The following is a 15,122-nucleotide window of genomic DNA, read 5'->3' as shown; positions in this document are numbered from 1 at the left end:
CAGTTAGTCTTTCTTCCTGAATATTAACAAGTGTTCCAGCAAAAATAAATCAGTACTTTTGATACAATAATTTGTATTGTATCCAAATTCCAAATGCATTTTAAAGCATTATCTTTCATTCATGTCTTTCCATAATCAGATACTTCAAATCAATTGCTTTGAGCTATTATGGAAAAAAGTTGATTATAAGGCATGTAAAATTTGTTCAAATATAAATTATCTGGAATTGTCTCAAAGGGCTTACAAGCGACATTTTACACTCTGTTTTTTCCCCCTCTTCTGTTCAATCATTTCCTTTTCCTAATTGGGCAACTCCCTGCAATTTTACTGGCAAAGTTTTACAAAGTGGTTTGCCGTTGCTTTCTTCTTAGGAGTGAGAGAAAGTGAGTTAGCCTAAGGTTACCTTGCTGGCTTTGTGTCTAAGGCAGGACTACAACTCACACTTTCCTGGTTTCTAGCCTAATAACTGAACCATTACACCAAACTGGCTCTCTCAGCAATACATCATATTTTAAAATATTCTACTGGAAGATTATGTATGGATTTTATAGACATATGATATGCAGGGGTGGGATGCTACCAGTTCTGCCCGGCTCTATAGAACCAGTAGCTTCTGAAAAGCAGCAGACACCAAACCGGTTCTGTGTTTGCTGCTGTTTGGCCCACCCACCTGCCCGGGCTCTTACCTGCCTTTATTTCCTGCTTTTTCAACCTCAGCTGCTTTGCGCGGCACAGCCGAGGTTGAAAAAGCAGGAAAAAAGTGGCTTTTCAAATGCTGTGCACCCGCTTATCAGCTGTCCTGGTGTCACAGCTTAAGGTTTTTTACATGCACGCGCAGTAAAATGCAGTCACCAAACCAGTAGTAACACCGGTTGAATCCCACTCCTGGACATATGTAGTTCATTCTTAAAGAATCACTGGAGTAAGATTTGATTATAATATTGGAGTATTGGTTACAGGAAGGGAGAAACTGAAGACCTAGTGAATTTATAACATCTGCACCATTCAAGAATCGTGCTTTGATAGTGAGAATGCTATTGTTCCACCTATCTCTTTCTAACGTGTTTAGTAGTTTTTATGACACTAAATGTGAAATCTAGAATGCCCTGGGGAATTTCTGTGTTAAATGATTGGAGTTCCTTCCCCAGACGTGATCTTATATGGAACGTTGAGATGAAAATTTCTGTCAGCATGTCACCTCCCAAGTACCCTTTATAGCCTGTGAATTATTATATAGTTCTGGAGAAATAAAAGAATGGGGAATGACTCAAGTCCTAGATGCTTATGTCCAATGTTCAGATATATTTTTTTAAAAGTAATCTGGCTTTTTATGCATTAAAAATGTCTTGATCTTTGGTCTTAGTTTTTGAGATTCGGATCTAAATGTATTGCAAACAGAATGTTCTGGAAGAGATTAGATTAGAAAGATTCGCTATGGCTGTGTAATAGCATACTATGTTTCTTTGTATAAAGAATCCATTTATCTAACCGGATCACTCAGTTCATGCTAATGTTTCCCTGAAGAGGCACCAAGAAAAAGTTTTATTACTTAGACCTTGGGAAACATATCCCAATAGCAAGCACCTGGACCATTTGGCTTATGAACAGTCACCGGTATGAACAAACCAGGAAAATGACTCTCTCAGAGCTGTTGGTGCAATCCTGAAAATGTCATGGATTTTTCATTCTTGGCATGTATTTCATGCTAAAGTAATCTCTATTTATTTCAAACCTCCCCCCCCCTTTTTTTTTTTAAATAGCAGGATCTCTGGAACTGGTGAAATCATTTCTATCATTGTTTTCTTTGTTTCAGATTTTTGGCAACCTTTAACCAAGTTATTTGCAAGTCAGAGGCTGTACTGTTTCTACCTTGATTATGCCAGAAAACGACCTGCAGTTTGAGTTTTAAAAATTTATTTTGCATGAACTAATTACTTCCACTTTAGAACTGCCTATTAATTCTCACAAGTAAAATAATTAGAATATCTCTCATTTTCTAATTCCCCAAAGAACTTATGTGAACACTTTGATTCAGCCAAAATTGTTGTTCTGGGGAAAATAAGGGGCTGGAATATTAGGTATGTCTGTCACCAAACACATATAGGCAGGATAAAAATTATTAATAATAACAATTCTTGTATGGATGGCTAGCAGCTATATTCAAGACATGTTTAGAGAACAATTGCCCGAAAGTATGATTCTGGATTCAAATCACTCTTAAGCAAAACATGGGACATAATTTTTTAAAAAATATACTGATTAACTTACTATTGCAAAAATAAGAACGAGACTCAACTAAGATTCTTTCATTGCATCCTCATGAAGCCAATCAAAAGAGTGGTTTGACAAAGCTATCTAATCTAGGCTATGAAAAAGCTATCTAATCTAGGCTATGTGAGAAATATTTTGAAACACTCGAAAGTTTGATGTGACAAGTTGGTTAAGTATTTATACAGTGAAATGAATTATATATCCTTCAATCTAGACATTAATATTGTACAGTTTCAAGGGAGTGTCCAGTGATCCGGCTTTATGCAATTTATTTTGGTTATTTCATCTATAACAGAGATACAGTACGTACAGAACTATGCTAAATCATTTGTATGCTCCCTTTCCTGGGTATTAATTGGACAGCTCCAAGACTGTATTAGTGCCATATTAAAAGAGGAAGGGGCTACATTTCTTTGAAGCAATAACAGTGACAGCATGCCATCTCACTGAAATAAAAACTGCATATAAACTATTGCCCAATTCTCAAATATCTCATTTTTGCCAAACAGTTGTACAGTTGCTCTCAGTTAAAACATTTGTGCCTGTTTAAATCAGGCCTAGACTAAAGGATTGAATGTGAAATCTTTTTTGATCATCCTATTGGACCTAGATTTGAAAAAGCAAGCAAAATGAAAATCCTAATTATTCATCTGTATCTTTTAGCAGCTTTTGATATCAGCGGTCATGGAATCTTAACCAATCTGCTCTCAGGGTTGGGGCAAAACAGCTTCATCCTGGAGATTCAATTTGTCTAAACCAGGGGTGTCAAACTCACATTGTCATGTGACATATCAAGACTTTTCCCCCCTTCGCTAAACCAGATATTGGTGGGGCCAGCACGTGATGCATCCAGCCCGTGGGCTGTGAGTTTGACATCCCCGGTTTAAACATTTCTTAGAAGTTCAATTGCAAAAGGTAGTATAGAGAAACTTCTTTGGATTTTTTGATTCTTAAGAACTTTGATGTTGTATTCTCCCTCCGTTTTCTATAGTATCTATATAAATCTGCCAGACAAAGCCATATAAACATTTGGAATTAAGTTTGAAGTATACATTGAGGATTTCTAATTCTCTTTTAAATCCTGTTATCAGAATCAAGTGAAGCTATAGAAATGCTCTAAATTCAGTAATGAAATTGAACTGGAAGTGAAATAACTGAAAATGAAATAACTAAAGCTGGAGTCTATTACAACAAATGGTTTCAATATTCCCCCCACCCACCCCCATGCAGAGTACCCAACCTTTGTAGAAAAGAAGTATAATTCGGAGCAACTTCTGGATCTAACATTACCACTAGGGAACCTTAGTAGCCTAGAGTATGCAATATTTTTTTCAAAATATTCAGCCTTTCTAGACTGTCAGAACCTGGCTATGCTCATCTATGTTCTGGAAATTTTACATGGGAGTCCTGGGATTTAACATGAAGTCATAAGTCCAGGAGGACCCACCAGTTTGCCCAGGGTCAGGTTGGCTGTCATGGGAAGCATGGACCATTCCTGTCCTCCAGCTCTGCCACACATGTGGGAGGAGCTTCCTGTGATGGCCAACCTGACCTGGGCAAACTGGTTGTTAAATTATCCCCCCCTGCTATCAAAGTGGATCCTGGGCACTGGGCTGCAATGGAAAAACAGGCAATGGAGTGGCTGGCATGAGGGAAGGAGGAGGAGCAGGGAGAAGAAAGAGGGGAAACGGCCTTCTCCTTCTCTTGCCCTGGCTGCTCCGTTGCCCATTTCTTGATTGCAACACAGCGCACAGGATCCACTTTGATAGCAGGGGGGATAATTTAACAACCTGTTTGCCTGAACCGGTGAAAATTGGATGAATCCCATCACTGGTGCAACCCTCTCCAGCATTGGAGATGTTTGAGTCCTAGAAGCAGAGGGCCCTAAAACCCAAAGTCACACAGCTGAAGCCTGTTGTTTCCCTTCCATTCATTAATAATCTGGGAGCCAACCATTACATATATAGTCAAAATTCAATGTAGATTAAAACTGAATTCATAAAACTGAATGTCAGCAACAGAGAAATAAACTTTCTAAATTACAAAAGTAATAATTCTACTTTATGCTTTATATCACTATATATCTGCAGCACTCAAATTATTTGAAGCCAAGCCTATGAGCCAGTCATATGATTGTGGGCCACTCATTCTCCCTCAGCCTAACTCACCTCACAAATTTATTGTTGCTGGGGGGGGGAGGAGGAGAAAGATGTCTTTGATATGTTTGCTGCCTTGAGTTATTTGTAAAATAATAAAAACAGGATAAAAATCAAATAAATAAATAAATAAATAAAAATAAATAGCACAACTCCTGCATGGAGCCCAGGTGGGCTCTTCCTCCAATTTTGCACCCTTAAAACTTGTTCCATCCAGTTTTCTAATACTGGCCTTTCAGATCCCAAAATGTCTCCAATGACACCCTAAGACTAAACACAGTTCTCATGAAAGTAGAGGCCAGAGTGTCTGTGACCATGCTCAACTATTGGCTCACGCTATTCTTCTTGGCCTTGCCTCATTAACTTGAGAGCTGACTTTCGGTCCACATAGAAAAAGGCAGTGACAATTAAAATCCCATTCTTGGGCTCTTCTCCAGTCTTCTACTCACCATGGGAAATGATCAGGCCAAAGCATGCATTAAACTGCAAGTAACAGAGACAGAGCACCAATGGGATCTAATGAGGTCCCCAAACTTTACTGTTAATAAATCCATCAAGTACTCTGCTTCCCCGATGACATAACTAATTTCAAAGTACCTAGTCACTCAAAGGCCTTTTCTTTGGCATGATGATATGTCCTCCCTCAGCTGTCTATCCCATCAAGAGACGTGGTGGTGCAGTGGTTAGAATGCAGTATTGCAAGCTCATTCTGCTGACTACCAGTAGTTTGATTCTCACTGGCTCAAGGTTGACTCAGCCTTCCATCCTTTTGAAGTCGATAAAATGAGGACCTAGATTGTTGGGGGCAATATGTTGACACAGTAAACTGCTTAGAGAAGGCTGTAAAGCACTATGAAGCAGTATATTAGTCTAAGAAGTGCTATTGCTATTGCTATCTGGAAAGACAATGCCACTATGACTCTCGATACATAGAAACAGACCACATGCTCTTCCCATTTCTGTATTCATACTAGCCTCAGCTCACTATTACTGCAAAAACACTCAAGGGCACACAAGACAATTCTATACCTCCCTGCTGCTTTCAGATACTAATAATATTGCCAGGTTTTGCACAGTAGTGCTTAAAATCCTGTGCCATAATCTAGCCTTAATGAGCATCTAGTTCGTCATACTAGAGAGCCCTCAACTGTGATAGATTTAGTCTGCCACATGCTAACTCTTATGCTCTGCTACACCCATCTAATGCTCCTCACCCTCCTTTTAGATTTATTGTAGATTTTATATATGCTTTCTGTTTTATATCCAATAGCTTTGTAAAGTTCAGCTATAACTTAAGATCACGATGTGCCAAAAATGAACTTAAGCAGAGGCTTTGAAGAACAAAATCTAACTTTGATTGATCAATAAAAGGGTAAGACCTCTCCTCACATAAAGATATGTGAGGAAAGTTACAAAGCACATAGATGAAAGTAACTCTTCTTATACCTTAAGATTCTTTTAGAAGTAGAGTAATTGCATTGTAAAACACTCTACATCTTTCCTGCAAAAAGACAAATGTCCTCCTGGCCCTTGTTTATCTTTCAGTATCCTATTGTCTGTTAATCGATCACAATTGACCAAGGGCTATTAACAGTTTACTTCAAAAGGTGTATATTGCTCCAGATGTAGGGAGTTACATTCCCAGGGCATACGTTCCATTCAGATTGATTTAGTGGGATAATCATGTGTCTTCATATGAAAGAGATGTAACTAATTGCAGGCTAGTTTTACAACACAAAGGTTAGAGAAATATTTTCCACAACAGCAAGATAAGAAATGCCTATAGAGATAAATACTTCTATATACATAGGAAGACAACTGCCTAACATCAAGATAAGACATGCCTATAGAGTAACTCTCTACTCTCTCTCTATAATATTTTTTATTTCTTTCCTTTCTTTATTACCCTAACAGCTTTTTACTCTGATGTATTTTCTATACTTTTTAATTGACCATACCAGGCTCTCCTTATGAATTAGTAAAGTCCAGGTCATGTATTGTGTTTATGGTTGGACATCATACTCTAAGAAGCATCCAAATAAAATGGAACAAATTCAGGGGGGAAAAAAGTGAGGATAATCAAAGACTAGAAATGATGCTCCTCTGATCAGTGTCTGATGCTTAACTGGCCACTACTAAGGCAACTCTGCATATGAGAAACTCTTGAATAAATCAAATTCTTATCAATGAAAGCTGCTTCTGTGTACTGTAGAGACCATTTTGCAAATAAGCACACTGTATGCACTGGAGGACAGGGCTGCATCAGCATGATAAAGAGTTGAGAAAAAATAAGCAATTCAAATATGGAGAAATTTTAAAATATATTTCCCCTCAAGACATGACATTATTATTTTTTTGTGGGGGGAGGAATATACATTTGTAATTTTCAATGGTTGCCACTTCTATAGATTCTTTTCTTCTTCACTACAGACCTCTGTTAACTAACCATTCAAAGCATCAGTCTTGTTTATTTATTTTTTATTTACCTTGCTTTGCTTGATTTCTTATTTAAATTGCATTCTCAACAAAATGCTTTTTAAAAATAATTATATAATGTTGTTGGGCCTTCCCACAGTGACACAATCACTATACATGCTTGACTTTCTGACATGAACCTCCAAATTAAATAATAAAAATCCAGGTGGTATCACCGTTAACCACGATACTAGGAAACCAGTATATAAAATACAACAACTGGATGCTTGAATTCTTATTTATTTTTAGTTTGGTTTTGACTTAAACTTATAAAAGAGGTGTTTTTTAAGAAACAGAGTTGCAAAGAGAAAAACATCTTTTGTTTTACCTTTTTCACCATAAGTCTTTAAAGCAGGATTCTATGATTGTTGATTTCGCGGGAGGTGGGGTTGCCACCTAATTATTATGTATTTTACTCTACAATCTTGGTCTATGACTTTTGGTATTGTTTTGATAACTAAATGAAAACTTGGGTGCTGTATAACATGTCTTTCCTTTCTTTCTCTTTCCTTCTTTTTTCCTTCTTTCTTTCCTTTCTTTCCTTCCCTTTCTTTCCTTCTTTCTTTCCCTTTTTAGCAAAAGCAATCTTCCCTTTTAAAAATGCCTGATCCTTTAAAAAAACTGTGTTGTGGTATAAACAGTGTTGCTGTCAGGTGATTACAAATCATAGGTGACCTCGTTTTTTAAAAGGATTTTGACAAGAAACAAGAAGGAAAGACGTATGCATTGAGAGGTTGCAATAACATACTGCTCATACTTAACTATCAAAACCATATTCAGCACATACAAACCTATGAGATAACTTGTCTCCCTTTCAAAGCAGACATAATTTACCGAGTTGATTTACATGGTTTAGTTTTTTTTAACCTTCTCCCCCTTAAAGGAGATAAACACAGAAAAGCAAACCAATTTAGAGGGCAATCTTCTTAATGTAATTGAATCAATGTTACTGAGAAAGGACATGGATTTAAACAGCCCTAATCCATCACACTTCAGGATCCACACTATGAATTGTCACTATGCCTGAGAAAGAGTGCCCCCACTAGCATCTTAGCTGTTGGTTCCAAACCCTTTTGATATACAAAATGAGAGCACAGCTTTCTCAAATATGTGTCAAGTCTTAACGAATCCATCAACTGACTGAAGTTGACAAAACTGGCAAAAAACCCTCAAACAAACCCAACTGCCATCTTTTGCATGCCTTCAAGTTTTAATTCTGCTCCAGTGTCAAAATAAGATGAAAAGTCAAATCTGTAAATCAAACATAGGGAGTTATTTGTCATAAATTACGCTGTTCATACATCTATCTCAGTACTGTTGATAAATTTGCTAAACATGCTGATTTATGGTTAACTGATCCTTGTTTCATTGAATTAACTCAAATAACTTCACAATGCACCGAAGAATAAAATTACCACACAGGCAGGGTCTGTTGGTCTAAATGTTGTTGGCTAGTTTGCACAGCAGATATTATTACTTGGTAAACAGTAATATCTACTTGATTGATCTCTAAAAGCTAAACAGAGTTGTGCATCATTAAGAGTTCAATGGGATTTCCATTTGTTGTCAACTAATGTGGCATAGGACCAGGGCATCTGAGGAGCTGTATCACCCCATTCATCCATTACATATAGAGGGAGAAAAAAAGCAGCAAATTTAAGACTTCTAGTTTTAAGACTTAAAAATACTTAGTTATAAAAGACACCAAATTTAGTGGGACTACTTCAGAAAGAGCATGTGCATAAAGTGCTTTTTGTAGCACTGCATAAAGGCTTTTACTACTCATTTCCTTGTTGCAAATAGAAGGGGAAAAACAGTTCAATATTGCAAGGAACTCTTCTCCTATTTCCTCTCTTGTTATGCAGTTTAAGCTGGATGACAGATCTGTCCCAGCATGTTTCCCTAGCAATAAGGCAACTTAGATCATGAACTTAACAAAAACTGCCTTTTTTGCTGTTTAGATTTCCAAGCATTGTTTGTGAAAGACAAAGTGTGAGTGTGTATGCATGAATAACTTAGATGAGAGTGATTATATGTGCATGCATAGGTTTGTGTGAGATTGAATAGTGCATGATTATGTGTGTGCATGCAAGATTAGGATAAGAATTTGGTTTTAGGATGTCTAATTTTTCAGGCAATTAATTTTTAACAGCGCATTCATATTTATTAGCTAGTTGGTACTTATTTATTTATTTATTTGATTTGCCAATTGTTTACAAGATAATAAGTATAAGTGTATACATAGTTGTGAATACATGAAATGGTACATATAAGAAAAATAAAAGAAGAATAAGAGAAACAATAGGACAGGGACGGGCACGTTGGTGCGCTGCACGCCCCTACAGGACCTCTTAGGAAAGGTGAGGTCAATAGTAGACAGGTCTAGGTTAAAGTGTAGTTTGAGGAAGAAACCAGAGTCGGGTAGAGTATTCCGTATTGACCACTTATTGCTGAAGTCAGATTTCCGCAATCAAGCTTGGTGCGTGTTACTCTTTGAGTTTGTATCTATTGTGTGCTCTCTTGTGTTGTTATGGTTGAAGCCGCTATTCACGGACAGGCAGGGACATTGCAATGTATGATTTATACACCATGCAATCAGACCAAGACTAAGCATCCAAGGTTTTCTAATTCTAGCAATCAAGTCTGGTGGCATAAGGTATTCTACACGAGTAGAGGGAGAGTGGGAACTCTTTCTAGAACAATCTTCAATTGCGCAATATCGACACGTAATGGGGTACTACAGTATTTTTGAAGGGGAGAGTAGCTCCCTACCATTACTTATTATCTCTTTAAAGTTAATTAAACTGACACAGTGGTGGGGTTTACACATTTTTTCCTACCGGTTCTATGCGCACTGCAATCATCTGAGCTTCGCACACATGCAGGGCTCAAATAACCTCTTTCAATGCTTCTGAGCTGTCTGAACAGTTTTTTTTTAACTCAGCTGAGGTGCAGCAATCCGCTCTCCTGCACAAATCAGCTGAGCTAAAAAACAAAGAAATACAGGAGAGGTAATGGCGGGGGTGGGTGGACAGGGCCAGTCAGAGGTGGTATTTGTTGGTTCTCTGAACTGGTCAAAATTTTTGCTACCAGTACACCAGAACTGGCCCATACTGGCTGCATACCACATCTGGACTGACAGCACCTGGCTAAAAGTTATATTATTTTTCTAATATATTGCTATCTACATGGAAACTGTTATATAAATCCTCTATGCATAATATAAAATGATTATATTATAAAATACAAAAAGTCTTGCAAATTTCAGGGCTATGAGCTATACTGGTTGTTCCTTTTGAAATGCATTGATATTTCTTCCTATTGATTCCATCACAATGTGAAGAGGTTTCTCCTGTTAAGTCAGCTCGACTTTCGCAATGGAGATTGCTACTGTTTTATTCAACTGCTAGCATTCTGATTATTAAACAGGTTCACAATAATAAACAGGTCCTTATTAAACATGTTGCCACTTGCAGGAGTTTGGATTAAGGAGAGATACACATGCATTTTCCAGGTTGTTCTCATTACGGTATAAAAAAATTAAGAATGCCTGTTTCTGGGTTTTCCCATTTCTGGTATCTAACACTGAAAACAGACACAGATAATTTCTGTATACTTTTTAAATATGCCATATTCATTCCCTCTGGTTAATTACTTAATATGATTTAAAATGCTGTAGGATGTTTGTCCATTCAACATTTTTATTCTGTAACATCCTAGGGGATAGCATTTAGCATTTAAATATTATTTAACAGCATTATGAAACAGGTAGTTAAGGAGAAAATTTTACAAGGTAGGCAAGGAAAGAAACAACCAAGAATTTTATGTTTTATTAGCAAATACATTAAACAGCTACTTTCCTTATGTCCTCATGTCTAAAGGACAACTGTATAAGGCACCTTTAAAATAGAGCTCTATAAGAAACAGTCCAATTTTTATTTACACTTTTGACTTTCTGCATCTTCTATACTACAGACGTTTTCTGTGACAACCTGAATATTATTAGGAAGAGCTGCCTAAAAACCATCTGTCAGATTGAGAAGATCGATGTGATACTTTCAGCAGGTGGTGCCAGCTGAGGACTGAGCTATTTTCCATAATAAGGCTCTGGATCATCCTGTTCAGATACTCCCTTTGGGATTTGACTGGGTGACAGTCTTCGGCATTCAGGGATATAAACGGAGAAGAGGGCCCTTGAATTAGAGCCATTCAAAAGATTAAAAACTACCCATTGTTTTAAAATTTATAATTAAAAAAACAACAACATGCAAAAGTAACAAAAAGCAATATATATAACACATAATCTAATTACTTATTACATTATAAAACCAAAACAGATATAACAAAATAAAAATGCTCCTTTATGAATTAATGTGCTAAATAAATAAATCATTATGTGTGTGTGTGTGTGTGTGTGTGTATACATATTGTATATATATGTCATACTCTTAATAATAGTATATTAATAACAGATACATATAAAATTGCCTAGTCTTGTAAAAAGGAAATATATCATGTTGCACATTTATTGAATCTAGTCTTTGATATCAGTAGTATTAATACTTTTCCATTTTAAGTATAATTATCTTGGCTATTTCCGATGTCAAAATAGCCATAATTCCTAAAAAATGGTTGGATTCCACAGTGTTGGAGTCTAATACAAAATACAACATCAACATATTTCCACTTATACCTACTTAAAATCTTTGGTTTTTACCGTCCATTTTTGCAGTGTTATGTTGAACTATCAAGGTAAAACTGTATTTTGCTGATTTTTGTTTAAAGTTGATGATATCTGGCTGAAAAATAATTCTAACTAGATGCTCATTACATAATTACTACTCACATGGGCAACATAAGTCTGAAAAAAATTGAAGAGTTGTATCACCTTCTTTGTTCCAATTTACTACAGTTGTTGTATTCCACAAAAATTTATACAAAAAGTGAGTTTTCTTCAGTTCAGCAAACAAGGTGAATTGAAGGGTAGCATTGCCTTAGCCTGATTAGCAAGACAGTATGTCATTACTTAACTCCGATATGCAAAAAAGATAGATATCCGATACCAGCACTTCTTTTTCCTAGCAGTTCTACAAAGCTTGTAATTTTATATTTTTCCTGGAATAAAATAGAAGGGTTGTTTCAACATGTCTGGGAAATGTCTAAGGCAAACGAGTTTAATAAAGAGCCATCACATCTGAACAACTCTATAACACCATCAATAAGCAATACTTGAGAACATAGATTGGAAAGCACTAGAGACAATAACAAAGAGCTCAACAAAACAGACAACTGACCTTGGCAAAGGAATGAGAAGTCATAAATATACTGCAATCAGTCTACAACAGTATGTAGCCTGCTTCAGCTCCTGGTATCTTTCCATAATATAGTTGTTAGTCTATCAGCTAGTGGCTACCTTGCCAGATGAAACAACAGGAGCAACAGTTGAAAATGTGTTCCTACTGATTCTTAATGCTTTTTTTTCTAACCACCAAGAGACAGCTGCCTACAATATTGTATTTGAATTAACCCTTTATCCCAGCCTAGGTGATAATGGAAGTTAGTCACTTCTGACATGAAGGGCTTTTCAGCAGAAAGGAAAAGACTGACAAAGGTTAAATAATTATTTATTGCTCTATGGCAGGTCTGCCAAACTCACGGGCCACAGGCTGGATGCATCATGTGCTGGCCATGCCCATGCCCAGTTTAGCAAAGGGGAAAAAAGTTGTGATATGTCATGTGAGATACAGAAAAAACTTATTGTCATATTGTGGTCATACCAGATCTGGAGGACAAATTTTCTTTTATCAATTTTTGTTTTCTCACAACAATGTAACTTTCACCTCTCCCTCATTAGCTAGTCAATTTATTCCATGCTAAGATACCTAAATATATAAACATTATTTATTTTTTCCATCTGAAAAGACACCCCCCCCCCACTCACCCACCCCAAAAGCAGCATAGCTGATGAAAACAATGTGGCACTTTCAGCAGCTAATTGCAAGATTATTAGGAATGTAGGTTCTGTTACTGAGCAATTTACTTAGATCATAACATCATGATCATATAATACTTTGCTGGATTGGGCAACTACCTTCAGGTTTCTCAGTGATAATGATGATGTTATCCATTAAGTCGTGTCCGATTCTTGGCAATTTTATGGGCCAGGACTATCCACATCTTTCAACCTTGCACTACTGCTTTGAGTTTTTCTATCCTCTGTTCTGGTGTCAGCTTTGATGGTAAAGTTTCTCAAAGGGACTGTTTTTCCCTTACCGTAAACACAGCTTAAAACAGTGAAACTAAGGAAGAGAAATGAGCAAGAAATGGACTATAGGTAACAATGTCCAAGTAAGAAGACTAGATGATCTACAGCAGGGGTGTCAAACTGGCAGCCCGCAGCCCAGATGTGTCACACGCAGAGGTGGGATTCCACTGGTATAATAACCAGTTTGGTGATTGCGAATACGCTCAGCTTTTTAAAAAGGCAAGCCCATACTTACCTTCAACTGCAATCTCTGTGAAGAAAACAGCTGAGGCGTGGCAAACTGCTCTGCCACGTGAATCAGCTGTGCTCCAAACAAAGGCACAGGAAAGAGCAGGGGCAGGCGGAGGTACACTTCCTCATCGCAGCGAACCAGTTCGGAGCGAGCTGAACAAGGGAACAATGGGTTCGCTCGATCGGGTCCGAACCGGTAGAATCCCACCCCGATCACACATAGGCCATGCCCACCCCAGCTCTGCAAATGAGAAGAACGTCATGAAACGTTATGTGATGGCAATGTGATGTTGCGAGTTTGACACCCGTGATCTACAGCTATATTTCTTTCTAATTCCTAGAGCTGGGATGAAATAAAAAGTCCTGATGGAAAAGCTAAGAATTCCTCAATTGGATAAAGCAGGGTTGTCAGGAGGTTTAGCCTGATTGGAATCAGCCTATAGTAATTACCTTTTACTTGGGATCCCTTGAAAAGACAGAGCTATCAATATGCTTTCAGTTATCTCTCCAGCCAATCCCTACCTTGTAACAGTATGACTGATTCCAATTACTCTGAGACCTTTTCTCACTAAGAAAACACCTGAACTTCCAATCCAGATCCAATACAGGTATATCTCCAGAGGTGGGATTCAAATTTTTAACAACAGGTTCTGTGGGCGTGGCTTAGGTGGTCATGTGACTGGGTGGACATGGATTGGTGGTCATGTTATTGGCTGGGTGTGGCCAACTCAATATCACTCACATCAAGGCACGCATCTCCTCACCTGGCCTCTCATGACTGTGGGGATGTGGCAACAGTCGTAAGTGTGAAAAATGGTCATAAGTCACTTTTTTCAGTGCCATTGTAACTTTGAATGGTCACTCCACACAAACAAAGTACCAGCAAAAGAGGGGGAAAAAACTCCAGAGAAGCTCCTGAGACAGGAAGTCTAGTCCTGCCAAGAATGTAATAAGGGTTAACGGAGAGACAATTTCTGTAAGCAACACCAGAATGTTTCCTTCCTGCCTTCCTTACAGGATTAGGGCAGTAATTTCTTCTAACAATCGGTTCTCCGAACTGCTTAGAATGTTAACAACCGGTTCTAGTGAATAGGTGCAAACTGGTAGAATCCCACCCCTGTATATCTCTATATCTGTGAAGAGGCTAAAAATGATTGTTTCCTTTCAGGCTTCAGAATAATTTTATCAGAATTAAGTATTTAATTTTCATTACATTTCTAGTGACACATAATGCCATGCAATTGCTGTTTAAGAATATTTTATCATGACTTTCCTTGTAATAATAAAGTATAAATTGCTTTCTGAATCCGTCTAGAATAATATGGTACTATCCCAAAGGAAATAGGTCTTTGGTAATGACTACTAAAAAGTTTCACCAGAAATGTTTAGGTTAATTTAAGAGAATAAGTTAATTTGTAATTTGTCACCTCGTCAGACAGGACTTGAAGATAATTTGTTTGCTTAGCATTTAAATATATAGCCCTAATTAAAAGGGTTGAGGGTTTGTTTTGGTTAGAATAATGTAGCATACCCTTCTAAAGAGGTTTTAAAAATCTGATACAAATCACAGTGTTATGCATTAATTAGATATTGTTGATTTCATAAACTTGGAAGAATTACAGTCCAAAATCCAATAAACAATTTGAGTTTTGTGGGCACTTGTCTATCTACAAGAACATCTATATCACAAAATATGTGGGTTCTCATGAGACATATCTTGAATT

At 37.3% G+C, this 15,122-nt stretch overlaps 1 protein-coding gene across 1 annotated transcript in view; it reads right to left on the bottom strand.

Annotated features, from left to right (window-relative positions):
• Positions 1-15,122, bottom strand: part of ADAM12 (ADAM metallopeptidase domain 12) — a 294,207-nt gene that overhangs the window by 148,560 nt on the left and 130,525 nt on the right. The window lies entirely within an intron of this gene.

This window comes from Notechis scutatus, chromosome 4 (genome assembly GCF_049901735.1).
Source record: "Notechis scutatus isolate UNSWTSFEM ecotype Mainland chromosome 4, rNotScu1.2, whole genome shotgun sequence".
Taxonomy (NCBI): Eukaryota; Metazoa; Chordata; class Lepidosauria; order Squamata; family Elapidae; genus Notechis; species Notechis scutatus.
Note: the sequence above shows the minus strand (reverse complement) of the source record. Positions and strands in the feature narration are given on the sequence as shown.